This window comes from Chiloscyllium plagiosum, unplaced genomic scaffold, assembly GCF_037043375.1.
Source record: "Chiloscyllium plagiosum isolate Xiang-an unplaced genomic scaffold, Cpla_swu_hap1 HiC_scaffold_36, whole genome shotgun sequence".
NCBI lineage: Eukaryota > Metazoa > Chordata > Chondrichthyes > Orectolobiformes > Hemiscylliidae > Chiloscyllium > Chiloscyllium plagiosum.
Genome location: NW_028270174.1, coordinates 22,221,541 through 22,230,826, shown reverse-complemented (window position 1 = coordinate 22,230,826; position 9,286 = coordinate 22,221,541).

Sequence of the window (9,286 nt, the reverse complement as noted above, 5' to 3'; positions counted from 1 at the left end):
AAGGTGACGACCTCTTGGGGGTCCATTGTACCCCAGTCCATGTTAATACATTATCCCACGACGGGCATGGGTCATAGTAAATGGCATAAAAACAAAGGTATACATCATACTCCCTCCAGCTCTCTATATCTTTGCCACAATCAATTACTTCGCATAAATCAAACTGATATGTTGTACCATGATTTCTATCGTGTCTGATGTGTACCTGGCTCCTCGTCTCCCTTAAACATTTATCCGCCTCTTGTCCTACTACTCTTTTGTTCCTGGAACTTCCTCCCTCGCCTGTGTGTTTGTCCCTCGTGGTTAATACTCCTATTAACAGCAGCATAACACTTATACATAAGACAATAGCAAAGACTCCCAATTTCCACAGCCTAAGGTAATGTGGACTGCTTACAGAGATAAACATTCTATCCTTTACACAACTTTGCTTAGAAATCTTGAGAACCTCTCCCCCTTTTTCCAAAACCTTCTTCATACAAACATTAAACATTCAGGACCCTTCTACTCGTTTTCTGTTCTTATTTGTTCTAAAGTTCTCGTTGGCGGTTCCGTGGCTGCACACTGGCTCCAATGGTACCAGCTTTCTCCTTTCCCCTGTAGTCTAACCGCATGAGATGTCCTCTCCACCACCTTATAAGGTCCTGTCCACCTCGGCTCCGACCACTTCCGTTTGATCACCTTCAGCAGGACCCAGTCTGTAGTAGATGGCGCCTGGCTCTGTAGTTCCCCCTTTTCCGGTCCAACCTGTTTGGAGAAAGCTGACACCAAAGCTGTTAGTTGGTCATAGTAAGGTTTGTACCTTAGAGAGGCTCCTCCTCCCTCTAACATCTGTATTCCAGCTCCTGGTCCCGAGAACTGCTGCCCTGTTGTCAGCTCATACGGGGTAAACCCTGTAATAGAGTTTACTGAGCTTCTAATGGACATTAAAGCTAAGGGTAGGGCATCCACCCAGCTTAACTTTGTTTGTGCACACACTTTTCCTATTTTTCCTTTTATGGACTGATTCATTCTTTCCACTTTTCCCTGTGACTGAGGATGGTACACTGTTCCAAACGCATGTTTCAGTCCTAAAGCTGCTTCAACTTCTTGCAGGTCTTTATTCTTAAAATGTGTGCCAATATCTGACCTGACTTTCTTTGGAAACGCATGCATTGGAATATATTGGTTTATCAAGAATTTGATCACTGTCTTTGCATCTTCCATTTTCGCAGGTATTGCTTCTGGCCAAACAGTGTATGCATCCACTGCTACCAGAAGGTACCAATATCCGTTTACACTCTCTATCATATCAGTGTAGTCAATCACTATTTCCTGACCTGGCATTCTTGGAAGAGGGAATTTTCCCTCGTGTGGTTTCACTGTTGCTCTCACGTTGTATTCTGTACACGTTCTACATTCCCTGATATAATTTTCAATCATCGCTGGCAAGAACGGATGCCACCAATGTATCAGATACCTCTGCATCTGTGTTTTTCCACAATGTGTGAACCCATGTGCCTCCTGAAGCATAGAAGCTATCAAACCTGGGGGTAGCACTGGTCTACCATCCGGTGACCTCCAAATCCCTTCTCACTCTGTGGCCCCCCTCTCTCTCCATACTGTCAGTTCATGAGGAGAGGCTTTCTGCTGCTCTTTTATTAACACATTCGCATCGCAAGCGGGCAGCAGGTCATACACTGTTCTCTCTGTTTGCATCATTATATACTGTGGTGTATACCCTGCTGCTTTCTTTGCTGCTGAGTCTGCTTCCTGATTACCCTTCGCTACTACTGTATCTGCTTTGTCATGTCCTCTACACTTGACCACCGCCACTTCTGCAGGTTTCATCAGGGCCTCCGCTAATCTTTTCATATCTTTTTCATGTTTAATTGGGGTTTTTGCTGCTGTTAAGAATCCTGCCCTGATCCATTGACTGAGTTCTACCTGTATAGCCCCTGCCACATATGCAGAGTCGGTATAGATATTTACTCTTTTTCCCTCTGACCATTCTAACGCAGCTATCATTGTCTGTAGTTCAGCCAACTGAGCTGATTCTTTACCTGTCACTTGTTCCTCAAATCCCTCACTTATCTGTCGCACCACTGCATAGGCTGCTTTAAGTCCTTCAATTGGATGTCTATAACAGCAACCACCTGTGAACAGCACTTCTTCTGGGTCTACTAGTGGAATTGCCTGTAAATCTGCCCTTACTTTGGTATCTCTCTGTACCCTTTCCTCACAGATGTGTGGCTCTCCTTCTCCCATATTATCAGCCATGTTAATTCCTTCATGTGTAAAAATTATATGTGGTGCATTCAAGATTTTCTCTAACCTAGTTTGCCGCAATGACGTCATTGTAAAAGCTGTTGAGTTCACATAGGCCACTATATTATGTGTCGTCAGTACTGTTAATGAATGGCCCATGACTATATGTGCTACCCTTTGGAGAATTTTTGCTACCCCTGCTGCATGACTTGTACATGGCGGGTGTCTGTCCTCCACTGGGTCAAGAGTAACACTTACGTACATCAACACCTGCCTGCCTCCCCCTTTTTTCTGAAAAAGAACACCATTTATTGTGTGTAATTTTTCAGAAATATCGAGGAAAAATGGCTCTTTGTAATCTGGGACCGCTAAATCAGCAGCCCGCGTTAAAGCCTGTTTAAGAGATATGAAACTTTCGTCTGCCTCCGTAGTCCACTGCAAATGGGCTGACAAATTTCTCATACCTTGCTCATTTACCATGGCCCTTAAAGGGAAAGTGAGCTCCCCATATGATGCAATAAATTATCTACTGTATCCTGCCAACCCAAGAAATGAGAGCATGTCTTTTACAGTGACTGGTTTGGTATGATGCAGAATGGAGGATCTATGGGACGGGGACACACCTGTTCCCTTAGCAGAAATAATTCTACCCAGAAAAGACACCGTTTGTCTGCAGCATTGCAATTTAACCCGTGAAACTTTAAAACCGACACTATACAGGTGAAACAGCAACGACTTTGTGGCTTCCAAACAAGAAACATGATCGGGTGCTGCCAAAAGAATGTCATCCACATACTGAATCAATACCACCCCTTTGGGAGCGTCAGATCCTTTAGCTGCTGTTTCAGTACCTGATTAAACACCCCAGGTGACAAAATAAACCCTTGAGGGACCCTTGCATAACGTAATTGTTGGCCTTTGTAGGTAAACGAAAAAATGTCCCTCAAATGATCAGCTAAGGGCAAACAAAAGAACGCGTTGGCGAGATCAATGCACAAGAACCACTTATGGTCAGGGGTCAGCACAGACATTGCAGCGTAGGGGTTTGGAACTGGAACTGTTGGAGTAAAAACGGCACTATTAATCCGTCGAAGATCATGCGCCATTCTATATCTGCCTGTATTCTGCTTCTCTACAGGTAAGATAGGGGTGTTCCAAGCTGACTGGGAGGGTTCTAGCACCCCTGCTGCTAACAATCCTTCGATTGTGTCGGCAATGCCGGCTTCAGCCTCTGGTTTGTGTGAATATTGTCTCTGCCAAATCGGTGTGTGGTCTATTAAATCAAATGTGATTGGTGTGACTTGTTTGCAGTACCCAACGTCCGTTGAACTTGCTGACCACAAGGTATCTGGTAGAGGGTCAAACATCGCCGCAGCCTGTGGATGGTCTGTTTTCTCCCTACCATGAAACCGTTCAATCTGCCTATGTTCCAGCAGTACTTTGTCAGTTGTCCTGTACATAATTCTATAGGCTTCCTCCGATGGTGAATATTGTAAACGGGGTAAGTGAGTCCACACCCAGTCCGTTAACACCATCAAGCGTTTGGACATAGGTCCCAGATCCTTGGCCTGATATTCAGCATGCACGGCCAATGTGACAAGAGGTATAGCTTCTTCAGACATCTCATACCATTCCAACTGTTCTGCAGTTAATTCAACAACACCCGCCACACCTTAGTTTCCAAGCAGAATGCAACTGGAAGAAATATCCCATTGAGTCCCTTCTAAGTACTGATAGAATGCATGCTGATAAATTTCATTATCATATCTATCATAATATAAAGTAACATGAAGGGGATCTGCAGGAGGAGCATAGGGATGCAACATCTGAACCCATGGTCGCCATTGACTGTATAAAGACTGTATGCTGTTGTTTTGCCTGTTTTCGGGTTCGAGAAGTCCCCAGTATATATCTGCCCACTGCCCTTCTGCCATTGGTGATGTGTCAGGTGATAACATCATTTGGGATCCAGAGTGAATCATTGTCATAGAACAGTTGACAGAATGGCCATTTGGAAAGGTCACCACCAGTCCGTCTGGTCCGCACAAAACCGAAACCCCGTATCTCACCAGCAGGTCACGTCCCATCAAATTCACGGGGCATGCGGGTGATGAAATATACTGGTGACGAAAGGTCTGTCCGGCCACTGATGTGATCAGTGGCGATGTCAAAGGCAGATTTTCTGGTTTACCCGAGAACCCTACTAACTGGACACTAGAGGATGACATGTTTGACCGAGGTATATCACAAGTGATGGTAGAAAATCTTGCACCCGTGTCAAACAAAAAAGACAGATTCTTGTCCATTACCCTCGTTTGCATATAGGGGTCTGCCAACCCCACATGCCCCTGGGTTCTCGGGCCCCATCAATCTTCATACCCCTGCTCTTCCAGCATAGTTTGGGGGTACTGTCCTTGCCCCGGGGTTGCAGCTGCATTTGGGACTTGATAGGGCTGAACAGCCTGTTGAAAAGGAGGCTGACTTGCACGGAGATACCGTCCTCGGATCAATCCCTGGCCTCCCTGGGTTCCCCACAACATGGGACAATCCCTTCTCCAATGCCCGGGTTGGCCACATTCAAAACAGGTGTTGAGTGGCTGACCTCTAAATCCTCCGCGGCCCCTTCCTCTACCACGCATTCCTCCCGGTACACCTATTGGTCTGCCCCCATATTGGGGGTAGGGTGGCATCCAATCAGGTGTTGGATCTAAACTTGGCGGATTGTTTTGTGGCAACGGCCGCTGAACCATCTGATTAGTCGTCTTTTGGGAGGCCTTCTTTGTGTCATTAGCCTTCCTTCTAGCCTCATCGAGCTGTAATTTCAGCAACTGCACTTTAGCTGACTCATTACTCTGTTTATCCTCATCCTGTTTTGTCCTGTAACGCTTCATGTGATGCGTCAAATGTTTTTCCCACTGTTCTGTAGTACAACCTGGGATATCAGGATTACTCTCCATTGCCTCTTTTACTTCCTTTGGCATCCCTGTCATGACGGCATTCCTAAATAACGTGGTCTGTAACTGACCTGACCCTGGATGGCTCCCCGCAGTATCTGCCCACGTGTCCTTACACCTAGCCAAAAAGACAGACATATCCTCACCCTCCTTCATTGTGAAGGTGAGTGAGTGCATCGCTCCCGGTGGAATTGGGAATCTCTCCCTCATTGCCCTCCCCACACTGGTGGCATGCTGTGCAAACGGGTCTGAGTCAGGTAATAAGGTGGTCCCCGCAGACGCTTCAATCTGCTGTATTTCCCACATATTCAATTGCTTACCCAGCAATGCTCTCCAATCGCCCATGGCTAACTTGCATCCTATATATATTGAGAAAACTTTACCATCCAGGGCCCACCCCCCTCCATGGGTGGGGGCATTTTATCTAGGATACAGTTCATGTCAGTAAATGTAAAAGGCTGATAGACATTCCCCAGATAAGAGCCTCTGTAAATTAATGGCATTTGGTGGTGCTGATACTTTATAGGTTGTCGTAATGTGTCTCTTTGACGCAAGTTGTAACTTAGTTCAGGGAGGGGCTTCAGTGGAGGGCCATGTTCAGTATGCATTGTGAGTGAGCCTTTCAAGGTGACCGGGTAAGTGTTTGGATCATCGTCTGTCAGGGATTCTTTGTCCTCAATATCTATACTATTTTTAGACTCCTCCTCATCCAGTTTCTCTCTATCCTGTTCTTCCCTCAAATCTCTCCTTCTTCTGTCTGAGAACCCATCATCCAATAACTGACCTGAATCATGTAATCTTCCCCTCTTTTCACTCTCAGCACTATATGGTGTTGAATGAGCATCTAGCTCCTGCACTGGAAAACATCTCCCCTGTTTTAGCTGTTCTTTATTCCTACTGTGCATCATTGTCACCCTATTTGCTTCCTCCGCTTCCTTAACCCTCTGATCAACTTCTAATGTTAATTTTTCTACTTTTCTAATGCTTTCTTCTACAGCCTCCGCCAGTCTCTGTTTTACTACATTGTACTCTCTTGTTCCTACTTCTCGCATATCTAACACCCCTTCTTGAACATACATAAGTGGCATTTGTATTACAGGATATGGAGGTGGTGATTGTACCACAGGCAATTTAGGACATAATGGCATAGATGGTCCTGCCTTTTCTATCTCCTTTGTCAAATCTGTTGTAAAGGTACCACCTACTCCCTTTTGTAATGTTTCTACCGCCATACAGGCTAACGTCATGTTGTGCAGATGAATCCTCCTCTCTTCTTTCTCCCCGCCTTCTTTTGTCCACTTTCTTCTAACTAATATTGAACCTTTCTTTCCCTTCATGTGCTCTTCTCCTTCTAATTTAGCTTGCTCTTCTGCTTTTCCTAAAAACAATGACAATTTCTTCTTCTCCTCATCTTTAGGGACTTTGCCTTGTTTCTGTAATTCCTCCCAAATCTTATCATATTTCTCCAGCATTGTTTTTTGTTTATTCTTGGCAAGCCCACTGACTAACTGACTTCTGGCTTTACCGCACTGCTGTTTTACAGGCAACATTAAATCGGAAGAACATCCTCCATATTCTTCACACTCTTTATCAAACTCCCCTTCCACTTTATGTATTTTTATTTTAATCCTCCCGTCCAGTAGTCAGTTAGTTTAGATATAAATATAACCAAACAACCAACCCAATCAAAGACAAAGCCGGTGGCTGGTCAGTTTGGATGAAATACACCCAAGCAACTGACCCTTTCAGCGAGCTTTATCAGCAGTTTCGTTGTCACCGTTAGGTTTCCACTACCAACTCTCTCTCACTGAAACACCACGGTCTTGGTCTTCAAAAACGCTACTGGCTTTTCTTCCACCCTCCGTACATTCCCCAATATAATTTCTAAAACTTACAAAACATCAATCATAATTTGTGAGCGTTGCTTTTATGAGATCCTGCTCAATGGACTTTAAACCTCCTCACATTTACGTACCTTGTTGCTTTTATGGGGACTCTAACCCCAAGGGACTTTAAACCCATACGTACCTTGTTGCTTTTATGGGGACTCTAACCCCAAGGGACTTTAAACCCGTACGTACCAAACTTTGTTGCTTTTATGGGACTCTAACCCCAAGGGACTTTAAACCCATACGTACCTTGTTGCTTTTATGGGGACTCTAACCCCAAGGGACTTTAAACCCATACGTACCTTATCAATGCTTTGTCCACTTACTATTACTAGGACACTTGCAGTATAATGACAACAATCAATTTAGTATCTCCAATTGCAGAACTTTGATGTAAACAGGCGTCTGCTCACCTTTTTTTATGCGGCGCCGCTTGTTGTTGTCATCAAACGTCAGTTGTCCGTTGTTTCTATTTTTCTCTCTTTCCGTCAATTCTCCGTCTTCATCACGTCGGGGTCACCAAATTGTTGGACTTTGGCTCAATCTACCAATTTAAATTTACTTTCTTCTATGTGTGAGCCAAGTCCTGCGTGTTCTTTTAAATGAAGCAATAGGAGAAGATATTCGGTCTCACACTCTTAATTTATTTTACACAGTAAGTGAACAAAGCATTCAGAGCTCTAGGTCTAAACCTCTTTGTCCCTGACAAACTACAAAGTGTATCAGTTCAAATAGTAAGACCTCGTTTTATCCCTGCCCCAATCTTTTATACAATAAAAAACGTCATATAAACACTGAGGTAGAATTATCTTCTGATTGGGTGTTAGTCTGACTCCATTCCCCGCCTCCTCGCATTCCTAGCTGTCCGACCCCACGTGACCTTCTTTTGTCCGCAAAATGGAGCACCTCGACCCACTTCCGAGGCGCGAAACGGAACATCACGTGATCGCCCGCCCTCTTCTGGGGCGCGAAACGGGACGCCACGTGACCGCCCCGCACTCTTCCAGGTGCGAGGTGGGGACGTCACGTGACCACCGCCCCCCTGCTTGGGTTACGAGTCACCACAGGGTTTTGAGTGCTGAATCCATCCAGAGTCACAGCCAGCCTTCTGTTTTTAAAGTAAGGAATATATTTACAGGACACAAGCTTAAGGTGAGGAGTGAGTGGTTTAGAAGAGATCTGAAGAGGAAAGAAACTTTCACCTAGAGGGTGGTAGAAATATGGAACATGCTACCTTAGAGGCTGATAGAGGCAGGTACTTTTACAACATTTAAGAAGCATCTGGGTGAGCCCTTAAAAAGAGCATAGGAGGCTATGGACCAAGTGCAACTTAATGGGATTAATATAGTTTGGTATTTGTCGGCATAGACATGGTGGGCCGAACAGTCTGTTTCTATGCATTATGACTCTACGAAATCCACTCTACTTACAGTTAGTGCAGTTTCTCTGGACAATTCAGGAAAGTGACAGAAAAGCGAATGGCTACCTCAAATGCACTATGTATTTTTCTTTGGTTTATCTGGACAGGAATATCAGTTTGATCCGCGTTGACTTTGTTTGTGACCTCTGACCTGGCAGCTTGTGTGAGTGTTCTCAGAGGTCATAATGAGGCTCACAGAATTATGGATCAAAGTTTCAGTGCAGCTTGGATGTAGAGTGGAAAAACTAAGTTAAAAATTTGCTCAATTTCTAACTTCTGACTCACCAATGAAAGATGGAAGAAGGAAGGAGGGCTGACCATGCATTTATACAGTGCTAACACATTCTGAATGCATCCCAAAGCACTTCACAACTACTTGCTCATTTTGAAATGTTGTCACTCTTATTCTATTAGTTAACGTTGCAGCCAATTTACAAACAGCAAGGTGCCACAAAAGTAATGAGTTAAAGGGTCAATGAACCTAATATGTTGGTGCTGAGACAAATTTTCTGCTGATGTTGGAATAATGTGAAAGGGATCGTTAGCAAGCAAATGAAGAATTGTAAAGGTTTGATGGGTCCTATATATTAATTACATCAAAAGACAGTACTTTCAATAATGTACAAAGTTAAAAATCACACAACACCAAGTTATAGTCCAACAGGTTTAATTGGAAGCACACTAATGTAGTATTCAATAATGTAGTATTCCCTCAGTATCACACTGGAGTGACAGCGTCAATTATGTGTATATGGAGTGAGGCTCGAGTCCACAGG